Source organism: Zingiber officinale, chromosome 4A, assembly GCF_018446385.1.
Source record: "Zingiber officinale cultivar Zhangliang chromosome 4A, Zo_v1.1, whole genome shotgun sequence".
Lineage (NCBI taxonomy): Eukaryota > Viridiplantae > Streptophyta > Magnoliopsida > Zingiberales > Zingiberaceae > Zingiber > Zingiber officinale.
Window position 1 is genome coordinate 95,978,433 of NC_055992.1, and position 16,417 is coordinate 95,994,849.

The 16,417-nt window shown below is 45.2% G+C and overlaps 1 pseudogene; it reads right to left on the minus strand.

Moving 5' to 3' along the window:
- The window catches only part of LOC121972521, a 63,666-nt pseudogene extending 47,474 nt beyond the window's left edge, over positions 1-16,192 (minus strand).
- Between the last annotated feature and the right edge of the window lie 225 nt (positions 16,193-16,417).

Sequence of the window (16,417 nt, forward strand, 5' to 3'; positions counted from 1 at the left end):
AGCTTGAATTGCAGTCGTAGTCTTGATGACTCGCCATTAATGCGAGTCCGGAGAATGCCTCGACTTCCGATTCGGACGACGTATCGTCCCACGTCGCCTTTAGGACCTTGCACTTTTAGACAGGCTTCTTACTTGTCCTTGTTCCTCAGCTTGGGGTAGTTGTCCTTGACGTGCCCTTCTTCATCGCAGTGGTAGCAGCGGATGATCCTTTTCTTTCTGCCCAGCGGATGGTTAGTAGTTCTAGATTTACAAAGCTTTTTAAATCGTCTTACCATCATCACCATTTCCTCGTCGTCGAGAGAAGATTCCGACTCAGGTTCGTCTCTCAATGCTTTGAGGGTGGCGTTGTTCTTGGGCTCCTTCATACCTGCACATCTTGATTCATGCACTTCAAATGTCGAGAAAAATTCTTCTAGTGTAATTTTTTCTACATCTTTCGAAATGTAAAAGGAATCTACTAGTGATGCCCATTTTGAATTTCTCGGAAAAGAATTTAAAGCGTACCTTAGCGAATCTCGGTTACTTATCTTTTCTCCAAGATTTGACAGTCCGGTGATGATCTCTTTGATTCTCGACTGTAGATGCGCAACTGTCTCGTCTTCCCCAAGTCGCAGGCTGGTGAGCTGATTGCGAAGTAGATCCCGTCTAGCGAGCTTAGCTTCGGACGTTCCTTCGTGCAACTCAAAGAACTTCTCCTAAAGTTCCTTTGCCGAGTCGTAGTTCCCGATCCGGTTGACTTCTTGTGGCGGAAGAATGCTTAGCAGATGGTATTTTGCTTTGCCGTTCGCCACGTAGTCGACCTGTTCCTTTTTCGTCCATTGATATTTTTCTTTGCCCTCTGGAGCTACAAAGCCAAATTCCATTATTAAAATTAATTCAAAATCAGTTGTAAAGAATACCTACATTCGCTTTTTCCAGGTAGCGAAATCCTCTTCGAATTTCGGCTGATAGATGCTTGGTCCGGCCATTATCTTTGCTTCGATTGGCGGCTAGTCCTCCTGAAGCGCCTTGGCTCTGATACTACTTGATGGACCGTGGTGGCCGGCTGGAAGGGGGGTTGAATAGCTTGAAAATAAAATGTAAACCCTTCTCGAACTGTTAAACTGACACTTGCATAAAATCGAAAATCAATAACTTAAAATAGAAAATACGAGGCACCGGAGTTGACTTGGTTACGACCGCGGAGGTTGTTAATCGAAGGAGAATGATCGTACTAAAAACTCCTTCAGGCAGAGAAGCCTCTTACAACGATGAAGCGCAGAAAACAGAAGCTTAACTATGGAGAAAGCATACAAGTGTAGAAAGAATGAATTGCTTGAGTTATTGAAAAAGCTTCTGGACCAAGGCTATATTTATAGCCTTGGTCGGGGCGTCCTGAGGGTTCCGGGCGTCCTGGGGGGGATAAACTTTATCCCCCAACATTCAAATCGAGTCAAAACTCGATCCGATCAAAAAGTCAACTCTGGGCGCTCGTAAGGGTTCCAGGTGCCCTAGACAGCTCTGGGTGCCCCGGAGGGAAAAGTCAACGTCGTTGACTTTTTCTAGCCATTGTCTTCTACTCCGGCTACGTTCGCCTCAGACCGAGTCTTCCGCTCGCTTGGGTGATCTCTGTCATCCAGAATAGGGCTCACCCGAACCCAACTTCCGGTCTTCTCGAGCAGGCTTCCGCTCCGGCTTCTCGTCCCTCGGAATCCCCGCGTGCTTCCTTCTCGTCCACCAGCGTACTCATCCGCAGTCTTCGTCCCTCTGTCACACCCCGTGCTGACCTTCTCGCTAGCTGCGTCTCTTGCTCCTCGAGCAGTCTTCCGCTCTGGCTTCTCTTGTTGGAACCCCAAGGTGTTTTGATGTGTTCAAACAAGTTAAGTTAGGTTCTGTTTTGTCTAACCCTTGTGTCTAAGTGTACAGGAGCTTAGGAACACAGGAAGTCGAGCAGAAGACGCGGTTAGTGAGAAGGACGGCACGGTGAGAGAGCCGACGGGCTCGGTGCGTCCGAGGGACGAGGTGGCCGCGGAAGAGTACATCGGTGGACGAGAAGAACGTGCACGACGTTCGAGGGACGAGAAACCGGGAAGGAAGGCTGCTCAAGGAGAAGGCCGGAACTTGGGTTCGGGCGAGCCCTATTCTGGATGACCGAGATCACCCAAGCTAGCGGAGCCGGAGCGAACAAGACCCGGACCGAGACAAGCTGAATCGGAGACAAAAAAGTCAACTTCTGTTGACTTTAAGGCTCGGGGCGCCCGGAACCATTCCGGGCGCTCGGAGCAGCCCGGGGCGCCCGGAACCCTTCCGGGCACCCGGAATGAAGATGTTGACCAGATCGATTCTAACGCGATCTGAACGTTGGGGGATAAAGTTTTATCCCCTCAGAGCGCCCGGAACCCTTCGGGGTGCCCCGACCAGTGCTATAAATATAATACTGGTTTGCACAGATCTTTTAACTAACTTGTAATTCATTTTCTCTGTGATTTCTATTCTTTTGTACTGTCAACGCTGTAAGAGGCTACTCCACCTAGAGGAGAATCAGATAGTGCGCCATCTTTGCCTTGGATTAGCAATCCTCTGATTGCAAACCAAGTAAACCCTCTGTGTCTGAGTTTATTTCTAATTAGTCTCTTTTGTTTATTATTACAAGTTCTTTTAAATTAGTTGAATATCCGAGAAAGGTTTGTGGCTTATTTTTGTAGGGAAATTCACCCCTCCCCTCTTGCCAGCCTCCAAAGGGACCTACAAGTGGTATCAGAGCAAGGCGCTTCAGGAGGACTAACCGTCGATTGAAGCAACGAGATGGCCGAACCAAGCATCATTCCACCAAAATTCGAGGGGGACTTCGCAGACTAGAAGCGACGTATGGAGGTATTCCTAAAAATTGATTTCAAAATTCGGTTTATTATGAAGTATGGTTTTGTAGCTCCGATGAATCAAGATGGAGAAGAAAAAGAAGAGAGTCATTGGACAAAGAAGGAGCAGAATGAGTCTGTAGCGAACAGCCGTGCGGAATATCACCTGTTGGGCGTGTTGCCGTCTCAAGAGGTCAACCGCATCGAAAGCTATTCATCTGCTAAAGAACTCTGGGAAAAGTTCCTAGAACTCCACGAAGGCACGTCCGAAGCGAAGATCGCTAGAAGAGACATCCTCCGGAACAAGCTGATGAACATCCGTCTAGAAAAAGGTGAGAAGGTAGCCAATCTACACGCGAAGGTAAAAGAACTGATTACTGGTCTTGAGAACCTCAGAGAAATGGTAACAAATCAGGACACTATACGCTACGCACTCAACGCATTTCCCAGAACTTCAGAATGGACATCAATCGTCAACGCCTACTACATTTCGAAAGACCTGGAGGTAAGTACTTTAGAAGAACTGTTCTCCACTCTTGAATTGCATGAAACCAGGTGTGCAGGAACAAAGGAATCAAGCCAGATGATCGCACTAAACGCAACCAAAAGAGATGAACCCGAGTCAGACTCAGAAGATGATCAGGAAGCATACATGGTAAGAAACTTTAAAAAGTTTTTTAGATCTAATAAATTTAAAGAAATGCAGAATAAAAATAATTCAAGGAATAGAAGAAGGATGCATTGTTACCAGTGTCAAAAGGAAGGACACCTAAAAGAAGATTGCCCAGAACTAAAGAAGGACAAAGGCAAGATTCCCAAGAAGCACAAGAACCTAAAAGCTACTTGGGACGACACTTCTTCATCCGAGTCTGAGATTCAAGAATATGTCGGGCTAGCGCTGGTGGCAAGATACGAAGGACAAAGCATATCAGAACACAACATCGATGAAGGGGAAGCGACCTCAGATGAAAGCAGCGAAGCAGGGGGAGACTCAGGCTTCAAGTCTGATATGGTAAGTGAGGTATGCCTCTTACCCCCTGATCAACTTTACTTTGGTATTAAGGCAATGGCTAAATCCATGTATAAATTAGAGAATGAAAATACCAAATTTAAAAATGAAATTTTGGAAATAAAAAGAACTTTGGCAAAATCTTGTTTAATAGAAGACTTTGATAAAATAAAATTTGAAAATGATAAATTAAAAGAAGAAATAGTAAGGTTGAAAAAGTCTAATAGTTCAAATGGTTCTGCTTTTAAAAATTATAGAGGACTAAACTGGTATTATAGGTTTCACCAAAAGCAAATTAGAAAAATGTCAAAGGCCTATGTACCTAAAAAATATTTAATTAACCCTGTAGGAAGGAACCTCTATTGGGTTCTGAAAACATGTTTAACTTGAATTTTAAATTAAACTTAGCATTTTTCAGCAAGAAAGTTAAACAGATAGTTTCTTTATGAGACTTTGTCTAAGGAAGTGGTTGTTGTTCCAATAACCAAAAAGGCCTAGTGCCTCGCCAAGACCTGGAAGCCAAAATACTGAAATCAAATGTTTAATTAACTTTCTAGAAAAAGTATTAAACTTAGAATTAAATAATGCTTAAAAGTTGTTAAACATTTGTTTTGAAAATTTTTGTTTAACTTAGAAAATATTTCTGATGCAAATATGCTTTAAAGGGTTATTCAATTTGTTTTAGAAAATATTTTCAAAAATATTCAGTTTAAAAAATATATATATATTATTATTATTATTTGAAATTAAATTTTTTTCCCATGTTTTTAACTTAGAAATTTTTTTCCGGAAGAATTTTTTTTTTACCTTAGACTTGTTAAAAGGAACCCCATTTTTTATGTGATTAAAGGGGGAGACAAATGTTAAGTCTAGGGGGAGGTACATTTTTTTTAAATTAAAAAATCTTTAGACTTATTTGCAAATTACTTGCAAATTAACTTGGGTTGCTCACATCAAAAGGGGGAGATTGTTGGAACCCCAAGGTGTTTTGATGTATTCAAACAAGTTAAGTTAGGTCATGTTTTGTCTAACCCTTATGTCTAAGTGTACAGGAGCTTAGGAACACAGGAAATCGAGTGGAAGACGCAGCTAGCGAGAAGGACGGCACGGGGAGAGAGCCGACGGGCTTGGTGCGTCCGAGGGACGAGGTGACCGCTGAAGAGTACACCGGTGGACGAGAAGAACGTGTGCGGCGTTCGAGGGACGAGAAACCAGGAAGGAAGGCTGCTCGAGGAGAAGGTCGGAACTTGGGTTCGGGCGAGCCCTATTCCGGATGGCCGAGATCGCCCAAGCTATTGGAGCTGGAGCGAACAAGACCCGGACCGAGACGAGCTGAACCGGAGACGAAAAAGTCAACTTCTATTGACTTTAAGGCTTAGGGTGCCCGGAACCATTCCGGGCGCCCGGAGCAGCCCGGGGCGCCTGAAACCCTTCCGGGCGCCCGGAATGAAGATGTTGACCAGATCGATTCTAACGTGATCTGAACGTTGGGAGATAAAGTTTTATCCCCCCCCCCCCCAAGGCGCCCCGACCAGTGCTATAAATATAGCACTAGTTTGCACAGATCATTTAACTAACTTGTAATTCATTTTCTTTGTGCTTTCTATTCTTTTGTACTGTCAACGTTGTAAGAGACTACTCCGCCCAGAGGAGAATCAGATAGTGCGCCATCTTTGCCTTGGATTAGCAATCCTCTGATTGCAAACCAAGTAAACCCTCTGTGTTTGAGTTTATTTCTAATTAGTCTCTTTTGTTTATTATTACAAGTTCTTTTAAATTAGTTGAATATCCGAGAAAGGTTTGTGATTTATTTTTGTAGGGCAATTCACCCCTCCCCTCTTGCTGGCCTCCAAAGGGACCTACATCTCGTCCCTCGGAACCACCACACGTTCCTTCTCGTCCGCCGGTGTACTCTTCAGTAGCACCTCGTCCCTCTGACGCACCGCGTGCCGTCCTTCTCGCTAGCTGCGTTTTCTGCTCGACTACCTGTGCTCCTAAGTTTCTACACACTTAGACACAAGGTTAAAAACACATAGGACCTAACTTAACTTGTTGATTACACCAAAACAACCTTGGGGTTCCAACACCTACCTCTTCTTTATCAGGCGAGCATCCTTCGGATCGACAGGTGCATTTCCCGAACGCAAGAACTCTGTTAGGGTCGGCCTCTAGTCTTTTGGGAAGGTGATTTCCTCCATACGGTCGATGTGGGCCACTAGTGAGACTTGCTCGATCGGCTGACCTATGACGATCGGCGTTAACGAACTGGCCAGTTTCGCTAGCTCATCTGCCGCTTGGTTCTCTGATCAAGGGATCTTCTATATAACCACTTCTTGGAAGTTGGCCTTCAGCTTTTCAAAAGCCTCTGCATAAAGCCTTAGCCGTGTGTTGCTTATTTCAAAGGCTCTGGATAGTTGCTGGGTAGCGAGTTGGGAGTCTGAGTGAATGAGGACTTTATCCACACCCAGGTGATGAGCTGCTTGCAGGCTAGCTATTAATGCCTCATACTCTACTTTGTTGTTAGTAGCTCGGTAGTCCAGCCGGACGGACAGCTGCATTCGGTCTTCCCGAGGTGAGATGAGGATGAAACCAATCCCGCCGCCCTATCGAGTGGACGAGTCGTCCATATATATATTCCATGTCGACGTTGGCTCGTCACTTTGGACTTCTATGATAAAAATCCGCTAGGACTTGAGCTTTGATCGCCACTCAAGGTTGATATTGGATGTCAAACTCACTAAGTTCGGTCGTCCACTTGATTAACCGTCCGGATGTTTCTGGATTGAGGAGGACTCTTCCAAGAGCGTTGTTAGTCATCACTATTATTGAGCGCGCTAGGAAGTACGGGTGGACCCTCCGTGCGGTGAGTACCAGTGCATAGGCTAACTTTTCGAGACCGGTGTAGTGAGATTCAACAACCTTTAATATATGACTCAGAAAATATATAGGATGCTGATCCTGGCCGTTCTGCTTGACTAAAGTCGATCCAACGACATGTTCGTTGGATAACAAATATATCCAGAGTGGCTCACCCGCGACTGGCTTGGCTAACACAGGTTGTGAGCTCAGATACTCTTTCATCTCTTCCAGCGCTCGGTCACACTCGGCATCCTATTGGAATTTTATGGCTTGGCAGAGTATCTTAAAAAATAGCAGGCTTCGATCGGATGACTTAGATATGAACCAGGATAATGTCATGATCTGACTGGCCAGCCTCTGAGCTTTCTTCAAATTCTGAGGCGGAGGCATATTTTGTAAAGCGTGGACCTTGCTAGGATTGGCTTCGATGGCCCGCTCGGTAACGATGTAGCCTAGGAAGCGACCACTCTTTGTGACGAACAGATACTTGCTCAGGTTCAGCTTTATTCCATATGCTCTTAATGTTCGGCAAGTTTCATTGATATCTACGCATAGGTCAGCAGATCAGAGGGATTTGATGAGTATGTCATAGACGTACACCTTCATATTACGACCGATCCGCCATCAGAACACTTTTTTCATTAGCCTTTGGTAAGTGGCTTTGGTGTTCTTTAGTTCAAACGGCATGAAGTTGTATTAGTATGTTCCGTCGATCGTGATGAAGCTGACCTTCTCTTAATACTCGTGGGTGAGCGGCACTTGATGGTATCCTTGATATGCGTCGAGCATACAGATCAGCTCGCAGCCCGCCGTCGAGTCCACCAATTGATCTATCCTGGGCAGCGGATAGAAGTCCTTTGAGCACGCCTTATTTAAGTCACAAAAGTCAATGTAGGCCCGCCATTTATTGCCCGGCCTAGAGACTAGTACCACATTGGCTAGCCAGCTCAGGAACTGGACCTCTCTGATGTGGCCGACTTCCAATAGCTTTTCTATCTCCGCCCGGATGATCATGTTTTGCTCTACGCTGAAAGCCCTTTTTCTTTGTTTGACCGGCCGAGCGTCCGGTCGGACGTGAAGCTCATGTTGGGCCATGCTTGGGGAGATGCCAAGCAGCTCATGTGTCGACCAAGTGAACACATCGTGATTCTGTTTGAGGTAGGCGATCAACTCTCCCTTATTCTCTTCTTCCAGGTCGGCGACAACGAAGGTCGTGGCTTTTGACCGACTCGGGTGGATCTGAACCTCCTCCTTTTCTTCATATACCAAAGTGGGAGGTTTTTTTATGATAGCATTTACCTCTAGCCGTGGAGTCTTCTGAGCGGCCTTGGCCTCGGTCTTGACCATTTCCATGTAGCAGTGTCGAGCGGCCAGTTGGTCGCCCTTGACCTCGCCCACCTAGTCGTCCACTGGGAGCTTTATTTTTTGGCAGTAAGTGGATACTACCGCTTGGAATTTGTTGAGGGTCGGTCGGCTCAAAATAACGTTATAGGTCGATGGTGCGTCCATAATTATGAAGTTGGTGGTCTGGGTCCTCCTCAACGGCTCTTCTCCCAGAGAGATGACCAATCTTGCCTGGCCGATCGGCAATACTTCATTGCCTGTGAACTCGTAGAGCATGGTCGCCATGGGCAGCAGCTCACTGCGATTGATCTGCAATTGATCGTACGTCTTCTTAAAAATGATGTTCACCAAACTCCCCATGTCGACGAAGGTACAGTGAATGGTGTAGTTGACGATCACCGCTCGGATGATCAAAGCATCATCATGAGGGATTTCGACCCCTTCTAGATCTATGGGGTCGAAGCTGATCTGAGACCCTTTAGCCTTCTCCTTGTTGCATCCGACGGCATGGATCTCCAACCGTTGAGCGTATGATTTCCTGGCTCGGTTGGAGGCCCTGTCGGTCGGCCCTCTAGCGATCATGCCTATCTCTCCCCGGAAAACGTTGTTTCTATTTTCCTCTTCCCGAGCAGATGGCCTATTTCGTTCTGTCGGGATCTTGGAGGGATTTGTTTCCTCCCTTTGATGATGGTGATGGCGCTCGGGCTCCCTTCTCTCTTCTCGTCGCTCGGTCGAGCGGCAACGATCCCGCCGATCAGGAGATGGAGAGCGATGGTGATATCCCCTGGGGGCTAGTCGGCTGACGATTGGTGTCAGTTCTCGGTAATCCTATGTGTTGTGCGTCACCGACTGGTGGAATGAACAAAACATGGTCGTCCATACCTTTCCCTTTGACGCCTTGGGCTGACTGAACGCCACATGTTATACGGCATGCACCCTGGTCTCTTGGTGTAGTCGTGCTCCTTCAGCCCTCGGCCCCTTGGGCGGCAGATGGCTGCTAGCCGGTCGACTCTTAGTCGGCGCTGAATGCTCTGTTGGTGCCTCCTTTCTTCTGGCCGCCTGAGCCTCTTCCACGTTGATGTATTCGTTGGCCTTTTTTATCATGTGGTCGAAGTCCCAGGGCAGCTTCCTGATGAGTGACCGAAAAAAGTCTCCTTCGGCGAGCCCCTAGATGAAGGCATTCATCATGGCCTCGGACGAGACCATGGGTATATCCATAGCCACTTGGTTGAAGCGCTGGATGTACACTCAGAGCGCTTCCTTGGGCCCTTGTTTCAGGGTGAAGAGGCTGACGCTAGTTGTCTGGTAGTGTCGGCTGCTGGCGAAGTGGTGCTGGAAGGCGGCTCGAAAGTCTTTGAAACTTCGTATCGAGCCATCCGGCAGTCTTCTGAACTAGCGCTGCGCCAATTCAGAGAGATTGTGAGAAAGACTCTACACTTTACTCCATCTGTATACTAGTGCAGCGTAGCTTCATTGTCGAACCGATCCAGATGATCGTCTGGGTCGGTCATCCCGTTGTACGTTCTGATCACCAACGAGATGTAGTGTCGAGATAGAAGGTCTTGTAAGATCTCCTCTGAGAACTGCCTATTGATCCGTTCGGGGGCGCGGTGTTTCGGGGTGATTTTCCTTTCCGCGCATCCCGAATGAGGGTCTCGTCGGAAGATGATCCCCGCTCCTGATGCGTTTGGGCTATCTCCGAAGGGGTTTGGAACAGAGCCCGATGGAAGGGGATCGGCGCAGGCGACGCTTCCCCTTGAGTGTCGGTCGACCTTCGGTTCTGCCCCCATACGGAGAGTTGCTCCGCTCGGTCTTATTGCCCCGCTTACCTATCGGCCGCCGAGGTGGCAGGTTCCGATGCTAGCTGATCGGCTATCGCTTGTTGTTGTTACTGCTCCATCATTTTTGCTGCCCGTGCTTGTACAAGCATCTCCAACTCCTCTTGAGTGAGCGTCACGGTGGTTAGCCGTCCAGCGTCTTCCATTTCCTCAGCTCAGATTCAGGTGACATTCCCACAGACGGCGCCTAATATGATCCTGTTCGAAATTCGGAGAGATGGATGCTGGGGATGTGGCGCTCTTGCTGACCTTCGATGGACTTCGCTCCCGCCTGCAACACAAGCAGCGTCAGTGCTGAGCCAAGGAAGGGGTCCCCGACGATGACCCTCCGATGCTCAAGTCAGTCTTCGGCGAGGCAATAAGCAAAGAGAACTATAGCGCAATAGTAGAAATCATGAGAAAAGCATACCTCCGCCAATGCCTGGACCCCCCTTTATATAGGGCTCCTGTAGCGTGTATGCACGCTTCTCAAAATGGGCACGCTATCCCAAACTTTCGTTGAAAAGACATGTCAGTAAAGTGTCTCTGACACAGTACCTTAACGGGCTGAGCATATCTCTGAAGTGACAGTGGAAGCTTCCGCCGTACTATCCTCTGTCTAACCATGTTGCCTGTCGACGACACTAACTCCCAAAAGGATGTTGAAGGATATCCTACTGTGTATGTTGCTTGGACGAACGGAATGGCCGCTCGGTTGAAAGTCCCCTCTCCAAGTGTCGTCCGTTGTTGGGCCGAGCGGGATGGCTACTTGGCCGAAAGCCCACTGTCGCGCTGAGTGGGAGAGCCGCTCTATTGAAAGTCCTCGGTCCATGTCGTCCGACGTCGTGCCGAGTGGAAGAGCCACTTGGCTCGACTTCTATGCATCCCTTGAGCGTCGGTTTGATTATTTCGTGTCGGAGATGGTGGGTTGGTGCTTAACCTACGGTCAGGATACGCCCCGCCCGACCGGCCAAGACCATCCGACTGTTGACCATCTTGACTTTGACCTCCATTGACATCCTCCGTGGCAGCGAGGCGGGGCCTCTTATCATCACCACATCAGATACAATATTAATTAAATAAATAACTATTTAAAAATATAAAAAATATTAATTAAATAAATAACTATTTAAAAATATAAAGTAAGAAACTTATAAATTATTTGGTTAAATAATTAGGAATTATTTACAAAAGTTGTTGAATTCCCAGGGGATTTTTTATAACCTCCTAAAAAAAGTTATCGTTGGTTTGAGGTGTCTCAAGAACACTCCAAGACGCATCCAAGTGAATAGAATCTTATCCACTGCACAACAGTTAGCCAACGACTTTCTACGTTTGAAGGTACCTCCGACTTCCTTGAGGGCGCCTCCAGCTTTGTCCAAGCCGCCTCCATCATATGATGCGAGGGTGCCTTCGTACTCCTCTAAGGCATCTTCGGTCCCGTAAACAACAACTTCGCTGTCGACCGTTGGAGGTGCCTTTACTCCAAGCTGATTTTCGAGTGGGTGGTTATCCAGCCAATCGGAGTTGAGGTTATCCGAACCCAATTCCGACCTTCTCCTCAAGTAGACTTCCTCCTAGATTTCTCATCTCTCGAACATCGTGCACGTCTTTTTTGTCCGTCAATATATTCTTTCGTAATACTTTGTCCCTCGAATGCACCGAGTCCGTCGACTTCCTTCTCATACCATTCTTTTCACTAGTGCTTATATACTTACATACAAAGATCAAATACAATTGGATCTAACTTATCCGTTTGATCATATTAAATTTTATCCAGGATACTTATAACAAGCACCGCCAGCTTCACACTTTGCTTTTCTTATCTCTTTGCTCTTGTCAATCAGCGCTGATATCTGACCCTACAATTCCATTTCTCGATCACGCTGTTCTCCTGCCTATTAAAGATCATCAAAAAGCTATAGACTCAAACTTCAATTGGAATGAATGTACCTTTTCGAAATCTTGGTCGCTGACTGTCTCATCCTTTTCTATGGTGATCTGCCAGAGTTCTTTGTTTCGTTGGCCTCCTCTGGGACTGGAAGCTGTTCGAAATATTAAATTGAAGGGAAGATGGAAGAACACGGAAGATTCGATCCTACAGTGTCCCAACGTGATTTAAGGAGTCAATGGAGTCCATCCGAGGTTAGTGGGGCTCACCCAATTTGAGTCACGTTGGGACACTATAGGTACTGGTAAAGTCGTGACTTAGGGCTCACCCAACTTTAAGTCATATTGGGGTACTATCTGCACAGACAGGTCAAATTTTCTGTAGACGAAGATTCGACTAAGCTAGTGCCCCAACGTGACTTGAGGGGTTAGTGGAATCCATTTGCGGTTAATAGGATCCACCCAACTTGAGTCACGTTGGGACATTACCTACACAGGTTGAATTTTTGGTGGAGGAAGATTCGAACATGTCTGTACACATAATGTCCCAATGTAATTTAAAGGGATCAATGAGGCCCACTCGAGGGTCGATGGAGTCTACATGAAGGATTATTGGGGCAGTGCCTATACAGGCATGATCGAATTTTTCTCAAAGGAAGATTTGACCCCTACCTATGCAAATAATATCCCAACATGATTTAAGGGGTTTAGTGGACCCGCTCGAAGGGCAGTGGGATCCATCCAATTTGACTCCTGTTGAGACGTTGAGACACTGTCTACATAGACATGGTCGCATTTTCTACAGAACACCATGATAGCATGGAGAAGCCTGACATGCGATCCAGCTTCATCAATCAAGTCGATTGCTTTGTCAGGGAGGAAGCGATCACTAAAAAGAAAGCGGAATGTGTATGAAATAAATGCAAACGGGAATGAATAACTGCAACGATAGCTAATAGCAGGATACAAAGAATCACTTGGAAATAATAATGTTTATACTTTTCATAGTCATTCCTTTGGTAAGAAAAAAGCTAATGCAAATCAAATAGGACAGAATAGAGAGATAACAAGATAATGGACAATGAAAACAAGAGTTTCTGTTCAAGTTAGGTCGTATAAAATAGCCTAGTTAAACAATAAAACTTTCTAAAACAGATCTTGAATGATGCTCAATACAGAATGAGGGAGTAGTATTATAATGTAGCGTCTACGATTAAAAAAAAAAAAAGAAGATGGCATTAAAATACAATTCGCAAACCCAATGGACTGATGTGACAACTCAGCAACAACTAAAACCTCATCTGAATAATGAAGTTTGTGATGAATCTCGAGCTTCTACTAATGTTTCTTAGATTGTAACTACAGAAGTAGTTTTGAATGTTTATAAATGTTGAATTTTATTTTAGCTTCTATAATTTTTATTTAAAAGCTAAAGGAAAAATTTTGATATTTTTTTTACTTTTATTTTTTTATTTTTAAGTATAAAATTAAAAGTTAACATTTAAGTCCTTAATAAATGAAACTATTTTTTTTATTTCGGTAATCATATTTTATTATAAATATTTATTTTTCAAATAGTATTTTATATTTTTAAATAATTTGTATTTTTTAAAAAATATACATATTTTATGTATTTATATAAATTTTATATATATATATATATATATATATATATATTAAAATTATATTTAGATAATTAAAAAATATTAATTTATATAGTTTAAAAATATTATTATTATTTAACTAAAAAATAATTTTAAAAATAATTATTCATTAAATACTTAAATTTTACCTTATATTAACTTTTAACTTTTATTGCTAAATATTTCATACTATATATAATGTTAACGTGGAAGCTAAAGTATGAAATATTTAGAAATACTCCTTAACAGTATGTCTTGTCTTATGCACCATTGGCTCTGGATCTTTGATGGGTTGAAAGTTGCCTCAGGATGTAGTGTAAATGGTGGGCGCATGATATCTCTAGCATAATAGTCAAGGGTTGATTCTCAAGAATTAACGCCCTGAGGTTTACCCCACCATATGCCTATAACTTGTGTACCTGCATGTATCTTTCTCTATATCCATGGGGTCGACACTAAAGGAGCCGCTAAGATAGTGGATCTACCTTTGACGGGTTGAAAGTCTTTACAAAGTAAGATCCTGGCTCTATGTGTTTTCTGTATTCATCAAGTGTAGTGGCTCCAATGCACTAGAACAAAGTTTAGTAATGATTTGGGGTATAATCCGGTAATGGCATTCTATTAAAGATAGGTTAAAGTAAAGAAGATCGATTGTCCTCCGATAATAAAGAGTGCTAAGCAGTAGGCGGTCTCACCGACCGGGCTTTGCGTTCGGTCAGAGAGGGATAACCGACAAGGGTCAGGAAGCAAGGAAAGAGACAGGTCGGCCGACCTTAAGGATACTGTCGAGTGGAGGTAGCCCAGCTGAGCGGACTCCGACCGGCTACGCATGACTCTACCAAATATCTTATCGTATCCTTTTGGAAATTTGTACCGCTAATAGTAAGGCATGTCTAGCAAGCAACCGTACTTTAGAAGCTTCCAGACTGTCACATCAGAGAACTGCATGGTTGTTTAAGGAATGACATCTGAGACACATTTTGACTTGTCTTTTCCTAGGATACCACACTTTGGGGCGCATGCACAAACACTATAGTGACGCTATAAAAGAGAGTTCCCATCTACAGGAAGAGGTGTGTACGACTTCGCTTTCTACATCTTTTAGCTACAATTCTTCATTTCTTGAGATCACTGGAGAGTGACTTGAGTGTTGGAGGATTAACGTCTGGAACCCCTTCCTGATCCGGCACTGACGCTTCTGTGATGCAGAGTTACGTGGAGTCTTCGTCGCGTCAACTTTGAAATCACATCCCCAACTTGTCATCTTCATCATTTTTGAACAGGATCATATTTGGCGTCGTATGTGGGAATCTTTACCTGAATCCGAAGCGTGAAGATGGAGGACGTTGGATGACTTACTACGGTAACACTAACACAAGAAAACTTGGAGTTGCTGATACAAGCCCGAGCGACGAAAATGATGGAGCAGCAGTAGATAGTGGATGACCGCCGAGCGGACGACCCCACTATGTCGAGTACAGGTTAATACGCTGAACCCAGAGCCCGAGTGGAAGATCAAGCATGTCGGAAGCAAAGCAACTAGCCAACCGACGTCTCCCGAGACGCGCTAAACACGCCCATCCCTTACCACCGTGTGTTGTTCCGCACACCATCAGAAGAATAGGGTCGAGTGGAGCCCAGCTCCTTGTCAGATGACGTGCCCGTCCGGGATGAGCGAAAAGGGAAAGTGCCTCGGCTCGATACCTCTACCGAACGGATTAACCGATAGTTCTCCTAGGAGATCCTCGATGGCCAGTTATCGCGCCAATATAGGCCTTTGACGATCGGGGGAATACACGGGACACGGGAACTGTTGTGCAATTTGCATTAATGGTCTAACTCAAGTTTTGATGAATGACAAATGAGTTAAGTTAGGTGTTCCCATAATCTAACCTTGTTATCGAGTGTACAGGGTTTGTTGGTGCGGGAAGCATCCGACGATCGAACCTAAGTTTTGATAATGGCAAAGGGTTTAAAGTTAAGGTTATTTGTGATCTAATGGATTTGAATGAGTTTGCAGGAAAGTCCTAAGTGTACTTAGGCAAAAGTTCTAGTTACGGTTAGGCAGGTGGAAAACCCTAGGGGGAGATAACCCTAGATCCTAGGGGGTGGTAACCCTAGGCGGAAAGTCTTGGCAGGTCGAGAACTTTGGGAAAAGGTCCCAGAGTCGAGGACTCTAGGTGGAAAGTCCTGGTGTCGCGAACCAGGTAAAAGACTGGGCAGGTCATGAAGCGGACGTCCAGCGGAAAGTCCCAGAGTCTCGGGCGCTGAGCAAAAGTCCAGTTGGTCTGGAGGATCAACTGGCAACGGGTAAACTCTCCTGAGTGAAGTAGGTGAGGACACGTTCCCCAGTGAGGGAACAGTAGGCGTCGGATCGACCTAGGGTTTCCGGTCAGAAATCCAAAGTCAGAACCGGATAATCCGGTGTCTGTCAAATTCTTATGTTTAATTTATTTTGTTATGCTAAACTCTATCTTACAGGATGTGTTTTATATTTTGGACTAATCCATCTTACAGGGGGTGAAAAAGAAACAAAAGCCTCGGATGAACAGTCCTGAGGTGCCCTCTATGAAGCTTGGAGGCACCTCAGGTCACTGGCTGAAGACCTCCGTGCAACAGGGCTAAGGGCACCCTCATGGAGCTAGAGGGCACCCTGGATGCTAAGCAGAGGACACCATCATGGAGCTTGAGGGTGCCCTCCATGCAGTTGGAGGCGTCCTCAGGAGGATAAGCCGTGAAGAAGTCAAGGCTTATCGACGTTGTGTTTTTGGAAGGGTTGAGGGAGCCCTCCATGGTGTTGGAGGCGCCCTCCACAAACTATAAAAGGCAATCTCAAGCAGCAGTAAGGAACAACAACAAAAATGCGATCCATCTTCCGTGCACTGCTCAAAGAACCACCCGATAAAGTTGTAGCAAGACACTGACAACCTGAAGTGTCGAATTTCCTATTCTTAAAGTTGTTGGTATATTTTCTTACTGAACTTAATTGTTGTACTCTAAAATTGTACTCTTGCGAAC